Here is a 15,876-nt window from a genome sequence, read left to right as displayed (position 1 = left end):
ATTCAGTTAAATCCTTGATCACAAATCAAAAATATTGCTGGGGGATAAGGGACTGAAAAAAATTAGCTCAGCAGCCCAACAGCAATTAAAATGAAAACTCTCACAACCTTGATATTCCATGACGCAGGCTGGGCCAGTGAGAAAGTTCCCAGTTGTCCTGGGGAACTCGGTGGTTTGACTTCTTGCATAGCTTAAAGCAACCAACAGAGGGTGGTAGTTCTGTGGTACCTGCAAGAGCTGTGATGGGGGAGGCAGAGGAACCGGGAGAAAGAGGAGAGCAGTGCAGATTGTAGCTTTACTAGCAGGCTTCTATTTCCGATTTTGCTGGATCGTGCCAGGCTGATTCATCCTCACAGCAGGTGGTTGTACTCTATTTTGTCTTGAAATGCATCTTTTGCTTTTATACATGCACATGGGGGTGTATATTGGGGTTTTACACACTAACTTGTTTCATTTTTCTGTAGCTCTAGATTGCGTTCCTTTGCACCCCCCCCCCCCCGCCCCCCAGTACCTCTGCAGGCTTGGATAGGAGAAGAGGAAACTGGAAACGGCACAGTGAGATGAAAGAGCCAGGACCAGTCCTCACAGTGAAGGTCCCAGGGCAAGAGGAGAAAAGGAGGATCATGTGCTGATTCTCTAAACACTTGAAAGCTAGATCAAGCTAAAAAACCATTACATAGAATGTACTCTATCCTCCTACTCTGTCAAATATATCTTCATAAAGGCCAAAAGGGCCAGGACCTTAGAATCCTCAAGGTCCTTAAAATTCTGAACTATACTTCAGGGATAGTTGGCCTCAGCCTCTGTGCCTGCCCCCAGCCCTCACTCCCCTATCCTGAATTGATCCTGCAGACTGCAGACCTAAGCTCTGTCCAACTCCTGCAAAATGCTGTCCTTGGGCCCGGTATGCACACATTGGTGGTCTGTCCCCCAGGAGGAGACATTCGGGGTTTCGTAGGCTCTGGAATGCTCAGGGCTGTTTCTCAGGGAACTCCAGGGACCCAGAGTGTAGTTTAGGAATGGGTGAGTGGGGTCTGGGTAGACACAATCCCCAGACCTATGGGGCAGGGGTACAAGTTGTTGGAGGGCCCAAGCAGAACCCTGAAGTCCAGAGCCCTGGGAAGAGGCTCCTTTCGCCTGGGTCTAAGGATAGGAACTGAAAAGAGTTTGGGAAGGAGTTGGAAGCATAGGAGGTGGTCTTGACTTTCCCACATATTGGCTGTAATCTAGGAGCAGCCATGTGCCCCCTGACATGCACCTTACTTCTCAGGGGTCCCAGAGGGTCAGGTGGCAATGGATGTGAGAGCATCTACAAGCTGGGAGGGGCATGCACATAAGTGTCTGGAATAATTACTACCGTTGCTACCCCAGGCCTCGAAACAAGAGTTTCATTGGATCAGCAAACTCTTCCCCAGCTGCAGGCTCGCAAGCCCACACCACACACTGATGTTCAAGCACTTGTTTCCTCTTAGGAACTACATAGAGTTGGCTTTTTGAATATGTACCATTCCGACCCAAGGATGAGTGCTGACAAGCTCTGTTTTCACAGGAAAGTGATATCACAGATGTGACAGACCTTTTTAGTGTCATCCCCCGCAAAACAGCCTTGTAGAAATCGGCAGCAGTGCCCAGCTCAGTCCTGTTCTCGAGGCTTTCAAAAGGATGATGTTTAAGAACATGTGATTGTTGAATGCTCATGACTGTTTTTATGCAAAAAATGGTGTTGGTTAAGTACGTTTCAGAAGATCTTTAATGGAAGTCAATAAAAATGATATTCACGAAGGCTGTCATAACATGGAAAAAGTTTTATACTATAATGAGTGAAAAAGGCTTGATTCAAAATGCTTGGAACCATGTTCAAACACACATACTCCCCACACAAGGAATAAAAATGCAAGGAAATAGACCAAAATATTAACAATGATTTGTTTGTTTGTTTGTTTGAGACAGAGTCTTGCTCTGTGGCCCAGGCTGGAGTGCAGTGGTGCAATCTCAGCTCACTGCAACTTCCGCCTCCCGAGTTCAAGTGATTCTCCTGCCTCAGCCTCCTGAGTAGCTGAGATTACAGGCACCTGCCATAATGCCCAGCTAATTTTGTATTTTTAGTAGAGATGGTGTTTAACCATGTTAGCCAGACTGGTCTTGAGCTCTTGACCTCAAGTGATCTGCCTACCTTGGTCTCCCCAAATGCTGCGGTTATGGATGTGAGCCACCACGCCTGGCCAACAATGGTTATTTTTGAGTGATGAGATTCTGAGGAATTTATTTTTTTCAACTTTTCCAAAATTTAACAGAATATAAGTTTTATAATGTACACTTAAAAATAAATTTGGAGGAAGTTAAAACTGCAGTATTTAAAATTTTAGTTAGCCATTCTTAATGTGTTTAAAATATTTTAAAGTTATGAAATATTTCAGAGTAAAAATATAGAAAATAACAAAACATATACTCATATATCCACTACTCAAAATTAACATATGTTAACATTTTTGCCATGTTTACCTCAGATGCTCTTTTTAAAGAAAATGAAATGAAATATTTCTGATACAACTAAAGCCCTCCATCCTATTCCCATCCCTCTCTTCCCTGAAGATGGCATACATTCCTCCCATCTGTGTTTTTATGCTTTTACTACGTAAACACATAACATTTACAAATTTATACAAAATGTATACAATAAAAAATTATACAAATAGTATCTATTGTACTGTCTATATTCTTTTGCAACTTGCTTTCATGTACTCGATATTATCTTTAAGATTTATTTATGTAGATTTATTTCATTCCTTTTAATTGATTTATTATATAAACATGCCTCCGTATATGAATGCATTTCCAAGTTCATGGACATTTACAACTTCACACAGTGCTTGAGCATTCTTGCACACATGTGAGCAGAGACCACATTGCAGGTAGACACTGCCAGGAAGCAGAATTGCAGCTTTGTAGAACATCCTCATCTCCAACTACTCCAGACCTGGTCATGGAACAGCTGATTGCACGACAGCCTCCTTGAGCCTGGTGGCTGACCAAAAGTGCCCATTTATCAACCCAGACCCTTATTTTTAAAAATATAAACGTTTAAAAAATATCTGTCCAGCCAAGCATTTCCCATTGTGTAGGTGGAAATTTGCTTTTATCCCGACATCTCTCACTATTAAATTAACAGAGACATTAGGATCATTTGTTTAACCAACAGACACCGCACCATTATATATATTTGGAAGAATACGAAACATCATTTTACTATTTCAAAGGGTCACTATTATTTTGTTTTTGACATTTATAACATACTGCTGGGTAAAGTTGGATTTATTTGATGCTCATTTGTTCCCTAAGAAAACCCAATATATTTAATGGTAATCCATTTCATGACACAGTTTCCAGGCATACACTTGACAAGGCGCAGGAACCTGTACTAGAACTCAGCCTAAACCTTTTATAAACGCCATCTTTAAACTTCAGAAGTTCATCAGACCACCGCGGGGCACATGGGGGGGTCTCCATATTGACTAGGGAACTGCTCAGCAAGTTGGAAAGACATTTCAGATACTTGTGGCCCTTCAGATAAGATTCATTTGTTGACATCACAGCGTTGGAGAGAATGATGTGTTGGTCACGTCCAGCTTTATCAGGAGAAAGACGTTTGAAGAGTCACTCTCTTACCATCTTCTACAGGACTGCCCTGCCGCTCCAGTGTGTTTTGCTGAATTTCCTGCAGCAATTGCTTCCCAGCAACCCTGCCCACAAGATTTGGTCCTCTTGCTTCAAGGCCAAGAACCAGTTGGTCAAGTTACAAACTTTGTGCTCTGCTATTGAGAAGGCACTTGGGCTACAGCCAATTCATGGAGTTTTTCATTGAGAAAAGGGGAGAGACTTCCTAGAGCATATCCTCATATGAAAATATGCATGGAAAAAGGGTGTATGTTTGAGGAGGCGACTGGAATCAGAAAAGCAGGATCTGCTACTACTGGGATGTATATAGATTAAGGCCAACTCAATCTTTATAGAGGGAACAACACTGCACAAGAATCAGACGACGAGTGGATGTGCTCTGCAAACTGGTAAGTGCAACGCAAACATGTCTGCAGCTCTTAATGCTGCTGGAAAAGCTATCATTTGTTCAGATGGATCTGCCTCTCTTGGAATTGCTGAACCACTTCCTTTTCTTTTCACATTAAAATTATCTTCCATCTTTTATTCACATCCTCCCGAAGTACAAGAGAAACAAAAAAATAACCAGCTCAATAGTTTCTATATTGCTCATGGTAACTTCCTTCACCTTCAGCATTCTCTTGGCTACTTACTGGCCATCTGGAAAGCAAGCTTTGAACATCACCATGGGATATGAGCAACCCCATAACGGGTCCAAGCATTTCATCAAGTGAGATGATGCATGTATGGTACCTGGAACCATGCCTGGCATGCAGGAAACACCTTTCCCATTCTGAATCACAAGCCCACCATCCAGGCCCAGCTCCATGGGCATGTCGCCCATGCAGCTGCACAAGGCCCTACATTTAGAAGGGCTCTGCGCTTGTTTTTTTTTTTTTTTTTTTTTGAGACAGACTCTCACTCTGTCTCCCAGGCTGCTGGAGTACAGTGGCGTGATCTTGGCTACTGAAACCTCTGCCTCTCGGGTTCAAGCGATTCTCGTGCCCCAGCCTCCCCAAAAGCTGGAACTACAGGTGTGTGCCACCATTCCTGGCTAATTTTTTTGTATTTGTAGTAAAGACGAGATTTCACCATGTTGGCCAGGCTGGTCTCGAACTCCTGACCTCAGGTGATCTGCCTGCCTCGGCCTCTCAAAGTGCTGGGATTACAGGTATGAGCCACTGAGCCTGGCCATTCTGTGCTTGTTTTAATGTTCTGCTGTCACCATCTGGAAATTCTTAACAATTCTTAAACAAGGAGTCTCATATTTTCCTTTTGCACCGGGCCCCGCAAATTATGTGGCCAGTCCAGCCATCAGCTTATCACCTACGCTGGCCCGATGTAGGGGAATCAGGCTCTTAATGGTCTTACACTGGGCTTCACTGTCAACTCAGCTAATTCACATGGGTTGGGGTTTGCTGAGGACACTTGACCACTTGACCGTTTCTCTGATGATCCCCTTCCAGGCAGCTTGCATGCTGACCACCACTCCATCCTCTTTGTGCCACTTCCCAACCCCACACCCAACCCCAGTACCTTCTGTCAGATACTCCTTAAGAAAACAGCCTCTTCCAGGGCATCTGAGAGATGCATAATTTGTTCTCTGAGGCCCCACTCTCTGTCCCTTTGGCTACACACAGCCCTCAGGCTTTATCTTGACTGATAATTTGCAGCCTGTTGAGCTTATCCTGAAGCTGACAGGTTTTCCCTAAATTGCACATTTGTAATTGATTGCACTCCTAAACTTCCTTTTACTTTCCACTCCTACCTTCTGGGTCTACAGCCTTTACCACATCATCCAGGGCATGGTCCCACTTCCTGACCTTACTTTGCTGTCACTCTAAATGTTATCGTATCTAAAACTCACACTTCGTTCTTTCAACTTTCTACAGAGGAAACAGGCAACATTCGATCCACAATATATTTTGAAAAAAAAAATTCTCATACTGAATCTGTCTGCCTGCCACTTAAAGCACATTAATACTATAGTATCCTGACAAGAATCAGACATTCAGGCAGGCAGATCTAGGTTTAAATTCCAGCTCCATCACTTATTAGTCGTAAGATCTTCAGCAAGTTACTTAATCTCCTTGAGCTCCATTTTTCCCTTTGTAAAACAGAGATATGTAATACTTCTCTCATGGAGTTACTATGAGAATTAAATGACATACAGCGTATAAGGCACCTAGCCCAGTGCCTGCACATAGCAGGAGCCCAGTAAATATACCTGAGGAACAAGAAGCATAACTTGTAGGTAGCACTAATGTGCACACTATGTGCCCTCTATTATGTGTATCAGATGCTCCAGAAGAAGAAATGTAAGCATCTGAAGGAGCTTAGTGTCCAACTGGCAAACAGGAAAGGAGAAAAGTTCAGTTTTAATAGGAATGGCTTCAAAATACTATGAGACTACAAGGCAGCAAGAGATAGTATTCCTTGATGATGATGGAGAGCAGCAAGTGCAAAAGCAGCCCAGTGGAAGGAAAGGTCATGTTAGGATAGGAAGGCTGTGAGCAGTGGGTAGGCATGATTTGACCAGGACCAGGCCAGGATGCTCCAGGGTAGCAAACGGCATAGCAAAGTCAGAGGCACAGCAGGAAGACAGAGAACAGGCTGAGGTTCCGGCTGAGGCAGGTTTGATTAGGACCAAACTGAGGACTTTGATTAAACTAATTCCATCGCGTCGGCAAAGTTTGTCACCTTGTGTGACAAGTGGAGGTGGTGGTAGTGAGGGAGTTTAGGGAGTGTGGGGTTTAGGAGCACATTTACAGAGAGGAGTCAGGCCACACTGCCATCCCTGGACATGTCTGGCCCAGGACGGGAGGCTGTCGGGGGAGCTGGGATGCACTTGATCTCTGCTGTAAGCCACGTGCAGCCACAAGCAGGCTCTGGGCAGAGGAAGAGTATGAACATCAGACTTCGCAACATTACTCTGGCTGTAGTGTACAAGCTCAAGGGCAGTGTTGGGATGATGGACCTGACTGGAGGCTGGGTTGGAAGAGACATATGTGATTCATGTTTCTTGGAAGAAGCAGCAAGCTTTGATGACAGACGAGGAGGTGAAAATAAATAACGGGGGAGGTTTTATGCTTGGGTGGCTGAAAAAATGGCATCAGGAGAGGGAAAATCAAATTTAGGGGGAAGGGAATTTTTAGACACATGGAGATAGAGCTGATTAAGAGACATTCAAGTGTTGATAAAAATTGCTAATAATTAACATCATGAAGCACTTCCTGTGCCAGTTTAATTCTCCCCCAAATAGGGGCCACTATTATCCTCATTGTTCAGATGAGTAAACTGAGGGCTGATATTCTCATCTATTAGGCTAGAGGGACCTTCTTCCCATTCATTCAGGAGAGGGGTGGCTAAAGATGGAGGTGATCAGAGGAGACTGGGAGGAGAGCGGAGGAAGTGCAGGCCCTTTGTCCCAGACTTCTTAGTAGAACAGGAAATAAAGCCAAAATCCCAGATGGAAGGTTTTGGGGGAAATCATGAGTGTTGGTCTGAGCCAAGGTAAGGCTTAGGAAAACCATTTGGAAAATGCACTGCAGAGTCAACCAGACAGGCAGTGACAGGGCTTGGCTGAAGTTTCCATGCCGTTGTAATGGACCCACTCTGAACTGGGAGCTGGGGCAGAGAAAGCAATCTGGAAGAGCTGAGGGGCTGGGAGCCCAGGGGTTAGGGATGGTCGACAAAGGGGTCCAGGCAGAAGTCCAGCACAGTCACAAAATGGGAAGGGGTCCCAGGGCATGCTGAGTTTGGTTTGGGGCTCAGAGTGACATTTGCATTATTCAGTTGGTTAGAAATGCAGTTCAATTCTCCGATGGTGCATGGAGGCAGGGGCAATGGTGGGAGAAGCCTGAACTCTGGAGCCTGACAGACCTGGATTTGGGTTCTGGCTGTATCCCTTAGGAGTCCCTGGTCTTTAGCAAGTAGGCCTGGCTTGGGTGGATGGGTTACCTGCAGGAGGTATCCCTGGAAGAGGAGTGGGGTTGTATGGAGGACAAGGAGCGTGTTAGGTTGGCCTTTTGGGGCATCCAATGCACAATGTCCAGTAGGGAGGTGCACAGAGGTGGCTGGTGGATGGGCTGCAGGTCTAAATGGGAGTCGTCAGTAACAGATTATGTAGGGGGAGAGGATGGGTAAGAGGAAGAGACACTCTGGAATAGGACCCTGAGAGGCCACAGCATAGGAGAGCATCAAGATGAAGACAAGACCAGGAAGGAGACTGGGAAGGAATTGCAAAGAAGTAGGAGGAAGCCCAGGGGGTATGGGGTTATGGAAGCCAAGCAAAGCCTCTTACCAAGGCACAGAAACTCCCTAGGGCTCACTGGCTTCAAGAAGAGGTGAGCTGCCCTTAGTGGTTAAGATGCAGGCCCTCCCTGGGGGTCCTGAATTCCTGCTCCCCATAGGTGAGTAGCCTAGGGACCTTTCTTGTCCCAGAGACAAAGAACACATCAGTTCAGGAAGCCCTGATTTCAGCCTGTCCTGGCTCCTGCTCAACAGGTGGACAGATCCCAGGCACATTCCACGCTGCCAGCAACCACTGCTGAGAAGTGAGAGAAAGGTCTGTGATTCTGTGTGAAATCCCTGCTTTCCCTCCTTCCTTCAGCCCCATCAATAAAGAACAGGCCAGGCCTGATTGGTAAGCGGTAGGGAGCAGCTGGGTCATGCATGGGTCAGGAGGCCGTGCAAAAGCCCCTGCCCCTCCTTCCCTTCTGTCACAAATTCCTAAGTACAAAGGGGAGCTGACTCCAGGGCTGCCTCAGCAATGCCTGGGAAGACCAGAGGACCCCCCAGGGAAAGACGATTCCGAGGTCTGCGATTCTCACCCCGGAGGGCTTCAAAGCAGCAAAGGGGTGCTCCCTCACAAAAGGCTCTCGGATGAAACTAGACCCAGAGAGAATCTACTGCAAGGGTGCAGACCAGCCCAAAGACCTGGCCCCTTTCTGCCTCCTGCATCAGCACAATGAGGTACTCTCCCATCTAATCTTCACAGCCATGTGAAACAGACATGGTCATCTTCTCAGGTTTTGAGAGACCAGCCAAGGTTGCGATCCACGTATTTTTACTCCAAATCCCACATTCTTCTGTAATACTGAAAACTGGTCTGAGGCTGCTGCTAAAATAGTAACTCAGCACAGAACCTCCCAGCCTGGGCGATCCCACCCCAGCTTCAGGGTCTCCCAGAGGGTGTACTTAAAACAGAACACTGATAAGTTAGTATCTATATCAGCTCTAACACTTTTTTTTTTTACATTTTGGAACTAGAAATACATGAACACCCACTGGTGGGAGAAATGTAGAAGCATGCATGGTTTTTATGGTGAGACGTGAGGCACATTTCCATGCTGAAGACATTTCCTTTAAGCCCTGGAATGAATTGGGCGAATTCCCAGACATGGCAGATCAGCGAGTCCCAGGGATACAGAAGCAGCTTGCTAGAAAAAGTGATATCACTCTCACTGAAGTTATCAGGCCACTGTGGCATTAGCTCCTGGGTTTAACACACTTTCAGGAAAGAAATTAACATTTACTGACAGCCTACTATGTGCAATGTTCTTAATATTTATTATCTGATTTGATTCTCAAAATGACTCTGTAATGGAAAGCAGGAACTCAAACAGGTATTTGTACACCCATGTTCATAGCATTCACAGCAGCCAAAAGGTGGTAGCAACCTAAGTATCCATAGACAGATGAATGGAGAAGCAAAATGTGGTATCTATGTACAATGGAGTATTATTCAGCCTTAAAAAGGAAGGACATTCGGACACCCGCTGCAACATGGATGAGTCTTGAGGACCTTATGCCAAGTGAAACAAGCCAGTCACAAAACAACAAATACAGTATGATTCCATTTATGTGAGGGACCTGGAGTAGTCAAAATCAGAGAGAGAAAATAAGATGGTGTTGCCAGGGACTAGGGGAGGGAGGAATGGGGAATCAATGTTTAATGGGAACTTCTCATTCATTCAGCCTCATCGATAGAGAGCCAGTGGGGAAGATGAAAACGTTTTGAAGGTGGACGGTGATGATGGTTGCACAACAATGCGAATGTACTTCATGCCACAGAACTGTACACTTAAAAACAGTCAAACGGTAAATTTTATGTTGCATGTAGTTTACCACAATAAATACTTTTTAAAAATGCCTCTGTAGGGTAGGGATTACTCTTCTCATTTCACAGATAAAAAAACCAGGGCCTGAGAAAATCACACAGCCAGACTCTAGAGCCCCCTGGTTTCCTTTACACAAGGCTAGAGTAGCCCTGGCCTGACGCAGGGGCTCCCCAGCTCCAAGATTCCTCGAAGAATGGAGAAAAACCCAAGTGAAATCGGACTTAACTGCAGCTTAGAAACAGAGGGGTAGGTGTGACTTGGGCTTGAATTACAGGGCGAAAACTGAGAATTATGCCAACATTTAAAATGATGAAATGAGGAGCTCCAGGCTTCTCTCTAATCCAGAATGATTATCTTCAGTGCCGAGCATCCAATTTAAATTCATTGTGTTTAATACAAAGCCACAGTACGGAGCCGGCTGGCTCCCGACATGCGGTTTCCATGGAGACTGGAGAGGCTCCTCAGAGGAGCTGTGTGGTACAGGGAATGTGGCTGCCAGCTTCCGGAGAGCCGCTCTGAAACAGAGCCACAGTGAGAGGCCCTTTGTCACCCATATCCTTAGCAAAGCCCCTTCTAACCCCAAAAAAGGACGTTTACAGGCCAGCAGGCCGTGATGATGTTTATTAAACATCCAGGCTACCCCGGATGCCAGAGAACAATAAGACACATGTAACTCTGCTTTCTCCGTCCCTGAGCTGCCTCAATGTGGCAAGACCCTCATTTTAGTCCCAAAGCTATGAGGGGGGACAGTGCCACAGAGCTGCCGAGAGGCCGCCCTGGAAACGTGGTTTCCAGGAATGGGGGCTGCGAGTCAATGGGTGGCAGACAGGCCTGCCCTGCCCTTATTAGCTCGGCAACTTATTTCACCTCTCTGGGACCCTGCTTTCCATCTGCAAAGGAAGGATAAGATCTGCCTGAGGGAGATTCAAAGATCAAAATAAGTGATGAATGGGTGTGGAAGTGCTCTGATGGGTGGACCTGAGGTCCAGGCCTGACAGCTCAGGTGCATCCCGATTGCAGAGGGGTTGGGGGATGGATGCCTAACCTCAGGTCCTGTGACAGCCATGTGTTGCCATGCACCAGCTCAGGGTCTGAGGTCCCAGATCCCCTTGGGGGCTGAACACACCCCATTTTGAGGACTGTATTTTCCACCTGGTGGGAAAAAATATACTCTTTGATGGCCACTAAGTCTAGGGCTTCTAGATTCAGGGCCAAAGTACTCTCCTGAACCTAAGTCCTGGAGTGTGTTTTGCCTGGCAGTGTGAGAATCAAGGCAATAAACCAGAAAAGAGAAGTTCCAGCCCAGGCCTGAAGGTAACAAAGGATACTGTAAAGAATGGAAAACTGACTGAGGGAAAGGGGGGCGGGGCAGTGGCTTAGTGGTTAGATTCAGTCCAGGAAAAGTTTAATCCCAATCTAGTCCTCTCAGGAGCCCCCAGCCTACCCCTCTTCTCCACCAACTCTAAATCTGAGGCAAGAGGAAGCATGAGTTCTTCCCCATGATATCATTGTAATTTACTTTAAATTAGAGATGGGTGATATGAAGACAATACATTTATATCAATATTTATAATCATGTCATAGATTTTTCCCTCCAAATAACTTGAGAAAATTTTAAAGAAAATTCCTAACTTTTAGCCAACAGAAAGGGGCCATGTTAAGGACTGAGAATGTTTATCAAGTGCTTGGTTAATGCATTCATTTCTCTATGTTTTTGATTTGCAGCCTGCCCTAAACTATTTGCTTCCAAGGACATAAAATAGCCATACAACTTTGAAAATCAACAGAGTTGGAACACCTACACTGCCTGATTTCAAGACTTACTGTAAAGTTACAATAATTAAGAGACTGTAGTATTGGTGTAAAAATAGACAAACAGATCAAAAGAAGAGAAGAGTCCAAAAATGGGCTGGCACATGTATGGTCAATTGATTTTTGACAAGGGATAATCTTTTCAACAAATGGCTCTGGAACAATTAGATAGCCATTTGCAAAAAAAAAAAAAAAAAAAAAAAAAAAAAAAAAAAGTAGATGCTTACCACATACCATATATAAAAATTAACTTAAAATAGGTCACAGACTGAACTGTAAAAGCTAAAATTACAAAATTCAAAAAGAAAACATAGGAGAAAATCTTAGAGACCTTGGATTCTGCAAAAATTTATTGATTACAGCATGAAAAGCATAGAGTAGAAAGAAAAAATTGATAAATTGGACTTCAGAATTAAAAACTGCTGCTCTTCAAAAAACACTTAAGAAAATGAAAAAGTAAGCAACAGACTGGGAGAAAAATTTGCAAAACATACATCTAATAAATGACCTGTAATTAGACTATAAACAACTCTTGGGCCGGGTGTGGTGGCTCATGCCTGTAATCCCAGCACTTTGGGAGGCTGAAGCCAGCAGATCACCTGAGGTCAATAGTTCAAGACCAGCCTGGCCAACATGGTGAAACCCCATCTCTACCAAAAAACAAAAAACAAACAAACAAAAAACCCCATCTCAAAAAAAAAAAAAAAAGAAGAAGAAAGAAAAAAGAAAACAACTCTTATATTCAGATATTTAAAAGTCAACAACTTATTAAAAGATGGGTAAAAGGTATGAGCAGACACTTCACCAAAAACATATAGAAGGTATATAGGCACATGTAAAGACATTCAACACTGGTCACGAAGGAAATGTACATTGTAACCACACTGAGATACCACTACACACCTATTAGAATGGCTAAAATTAAAAATTCTGACCACAACAAGTGGTGAGAATGATATGGAGTGATTACTGATGGGAAATTGTTACAACCACTTTGAAAACCAGGTGGCAATTTCTTAAAAAGCTAAACGTAGACCTACCATATGATAAATTCTACTTCTGGGTAATTACCCAAGAGAAATAAAAGCCTATGTCCAGACAAATATGTGTATATGAATGTTTACAGTAGCTTTATCTGTAACAGCCAAAAACTTAATACTACTGAGGGAAAGAAGCCAGACAAAAAAAGGAATGCATATTGCATTATTCCATTTATATAGAAATGGTAGAAAATGCAAACTATAGTGACATAAAACAATGGTAACCTGGGGTGACAGCTGGGAGAAAATTACAGGAACACAAAGAAACTTTCAGGAATGATGAATATGTTTATTATACTGTGATGGCTTCATGATGTATGTATATGTCAAAATGTATCAAACTGTGTACTTTAAAATGTGCAGCTTATCAAACATTAATTATACCTTTTTTTTTTTTAAAGGTGGCTTCCCAGGTTACCTAATCATCTTCTCCTTCTTTCTATACATACTCTTCCCAAGAGTAGAGTTCACTAACATTTACCAATTTTTTTTTCTGTTTTTAGACAGAGTCTTGCTCTGTCACTGGAGTGCAGTGGCATGATCATAGCTCACTGCAGCCTCAAACTCCTGAGCTCGAGTGAGCTCAAACTCCTCCTGCCTCAGCCTCCCTAGTAGCTAGGACTACAGGTACACACCATCATGCTTGGCTAATTTTTGTATTTTTTGTAGAGATGGGGTTTTACTATGTTGCCCAGGCTGATCTTAAACTCCTGGCCTCAAGTGATCCTCTTGCCTTGGCCTCCCAAAGCTCTGGGATTACAGGCGTGAGCCACCGAGCCACTGAGCCCCGCTTTGTTTAATTTTATTTTAAAATATTAATTGAGAATACTGTGGATCATTTAAGTCTAAACAGGAAAATTATTTATGAATTAGGGATAGTATTTATTAATCTCTAATGGTACTTCCAGCTCTAAAACTGTGTGTGTGTGAGCAAGTGTGAGTGTGAGATGGTGTGTGTGATGTGTGTGCAGCATGAGTGAGAAACAATTGTCAGTGAGAACGTTCTTACAATAGTTGGCCCACAGTTGTATATTTATTTAGTCACCAATTAAAGATCCTTACAGGGCTTCAGTTTTAGTCAACAAGAAACAAAAAAGCATCAGAAGGAGAGAAAAATGTGGCTGGCTGCAGTGATAAGACAAGGGAACAATGAGGCTGAAACTACCCAGGGGAGAGGATCCAACACCTACGCACATTTCTACCTGTAAATGAACCAAGATATGTCCTGTATTTTCTTTCTTTCTTTTTTTTTTTTTTGAGATGGAGTCTTACTCTGTCACCCAGGCTGGAGTGCAGTGGCGTGATCTCGGCTCACTGCAAGCTCTGCCTCCCAGGTTCACGCCATTCTCCTGCCTCAGCCTCCCGAGTAGCTGGGATTACAGGCACCCACCACCACGCCTGGCTAATTTTTTGTATTTTTAGTAGAGATGGGGTTTCGGCGTGTTAGCCAGGATGGTCTTGATCTCTGGACCTCGTAATCCGCCCGCCTCGGCCTCCCAAAGTGCTGGGATTACAGGTGTGAGCCACCGCGCCCGGCTGATATGTCCCTTATTTTCAACACAGGAATATGGCAACTTCAAAGGTAACCTCTGTGAGGATTGGGAGAACAGATATTTCCAATTAAGAAAAGGCCATATTCAAATATTTCTTGAAATATTAAAAAAGATACGAGCTTAATTTAAGAAAAGTAAAAGAAGAAGAAGGGAGAAAAATGTCATTCATGTGTAATATGTATCATTGAAGTGCACATACAGTATATATTTTTCTTCTTCCTTTTTTCCTTTTATAAATTCCAGTGGATGAAAGCATAAAGCAAAGCTTCTTGTACTAAGCATGAAAGATTTCCAGGACACTTGGCCTCAATCACAGAGGGTGTATTTATTTTATTCTGAATCAAAGGTTTTAAAAATGCAATAATCTGCATTGATAAATTCTTTGCAAACACTATTCTGGAAGTTGAGGAGCTGCTTGGTCACCATAGGAGGTTTTTTTCAATGCTAGAGATACAAATTTATAAGAAATGATAGATCTCCTCATTCACATCAGTTCTAAGAAGGATCAACCTGGCCTACATTTTGGCCTACCAATTAATGTACACGTAGAATGAAAGTTGCCAGCAAGGTTTTGAAAGTAGCTGGTTTGAAGCAGGACATCTTTAAATAGCTCCTGATGCCTGCAGAGTTTATTACTGGCTATTTCTGCCTTTAAGAGAAAGAGAGAAGAGAGAAAATTATCTAGACTTTATCACTATTACTATCGGACTCCATTCAAAATCTAAAACACACACAAAAATTCTAACGGTAGGAACGAAATCCAGTTCTTTTACTTCCTATTTGATGCTTAACTGTTTAATATGTATGCTTATGAGGAAACTATAGTACAAATGGAGTTTTAAGGGGTCTGACTTTGATCAACATGATATATTTATTTATTTAACAAACACTCACACAATGCTTAATAAGCACCAAGTATTCTTTTTAAGTTCTTTACAAATAATAGCTCAACTAGCACTTATAAAGAACTATTATAATCTCCATTTTCCATATATGAAAATGAAGGAAAAGACAGATTAACTTGCCCACATTACATAGCAAGTGAATATGGAGCTGAAATCCAAACTCCAGCATTCACAGCCCCAGTCTGTGCTGATAACTCCCACTCCACGATGACATCCATTTCTTGGATGTCGACTACACCATTAGGGCTATCTGGGTTCTGTGGCGAGTCACAAGTTAAATCATGGTCTCTCCTCCTCAAAGGGTCTTCAGTCTCGTTGAGAAACAAACTTAATATGGCAAACAATTTGAAAGCCCCAGGATGACAAGTTATTTCAGCTGGGGAGAAGAAAGTGACATCCTGGAGCTGGGTTAGCTGGAGAAGGAGTGAGACAGAGGGTGTTTGCCTTGAAGGAGGGGCTCTGTGCAGGGGTGGAGAGAGCCGGCAACAGGCAGCATAGGATGTCCATGGAGGGCATCTTCCTGATGGATGGGTGCGTGTGGGGAGCAGCTGGCCATGAGGGATCGATGGGAGGGCAAGGTCAGATCAGGGGTTGCCCAGGGGGAAGATCCATACATCCAAACTTGATGTCTTAGACAACAGGGAGCCATTGCAGGGACACCACATCAGGCATAGAGAGAGCTATGAGGTGAAGGGGGGCTAAGGTGATTTTTGATTTAAAAAATGTAAATGTGGGCTGGGCGCAGTGGCTCACGCCTATAATCCCACCCCTTGAGAGGCTGAGGCTGGTG

The 15,876-nt window shown here is 43.8% G+C and overlaps 1 protein-coding gene across 2 annotated transcripts in view; it reads right to left on the bottom strand.

The window, feature by feature from the left end:
• DPYSL5 (dihydropyrimidinase like 5) overlaps positions 1–15,876 on the bottom strand; it is a 104,362-nt gene that overhangs the window by 27,325 nt on the left and 61,161 nt on the right. The gene's annotated exons all lie outside the window — the stretch shown is intronic.

This window comes from Rhinopithecus roxellana, chromosome 17, assembly GCF_007565055.1.
Source record: "Rhinopithecus roxellana isolate Shanxi Qingling chromosome 17, ASM756505v1, whole genome shotgun sequence".
Classification (NCBI taxonomy): domain Eukaryota; kingdom Metazoa; phylum Chordata; class Mammalia; order Primates; family Cercopithecidae; genus Rhinopithecus; species Rhinopithecus roxellana.
This window is presented reverse-complemented; position numbering and strand designations above follow the sequence as displayed.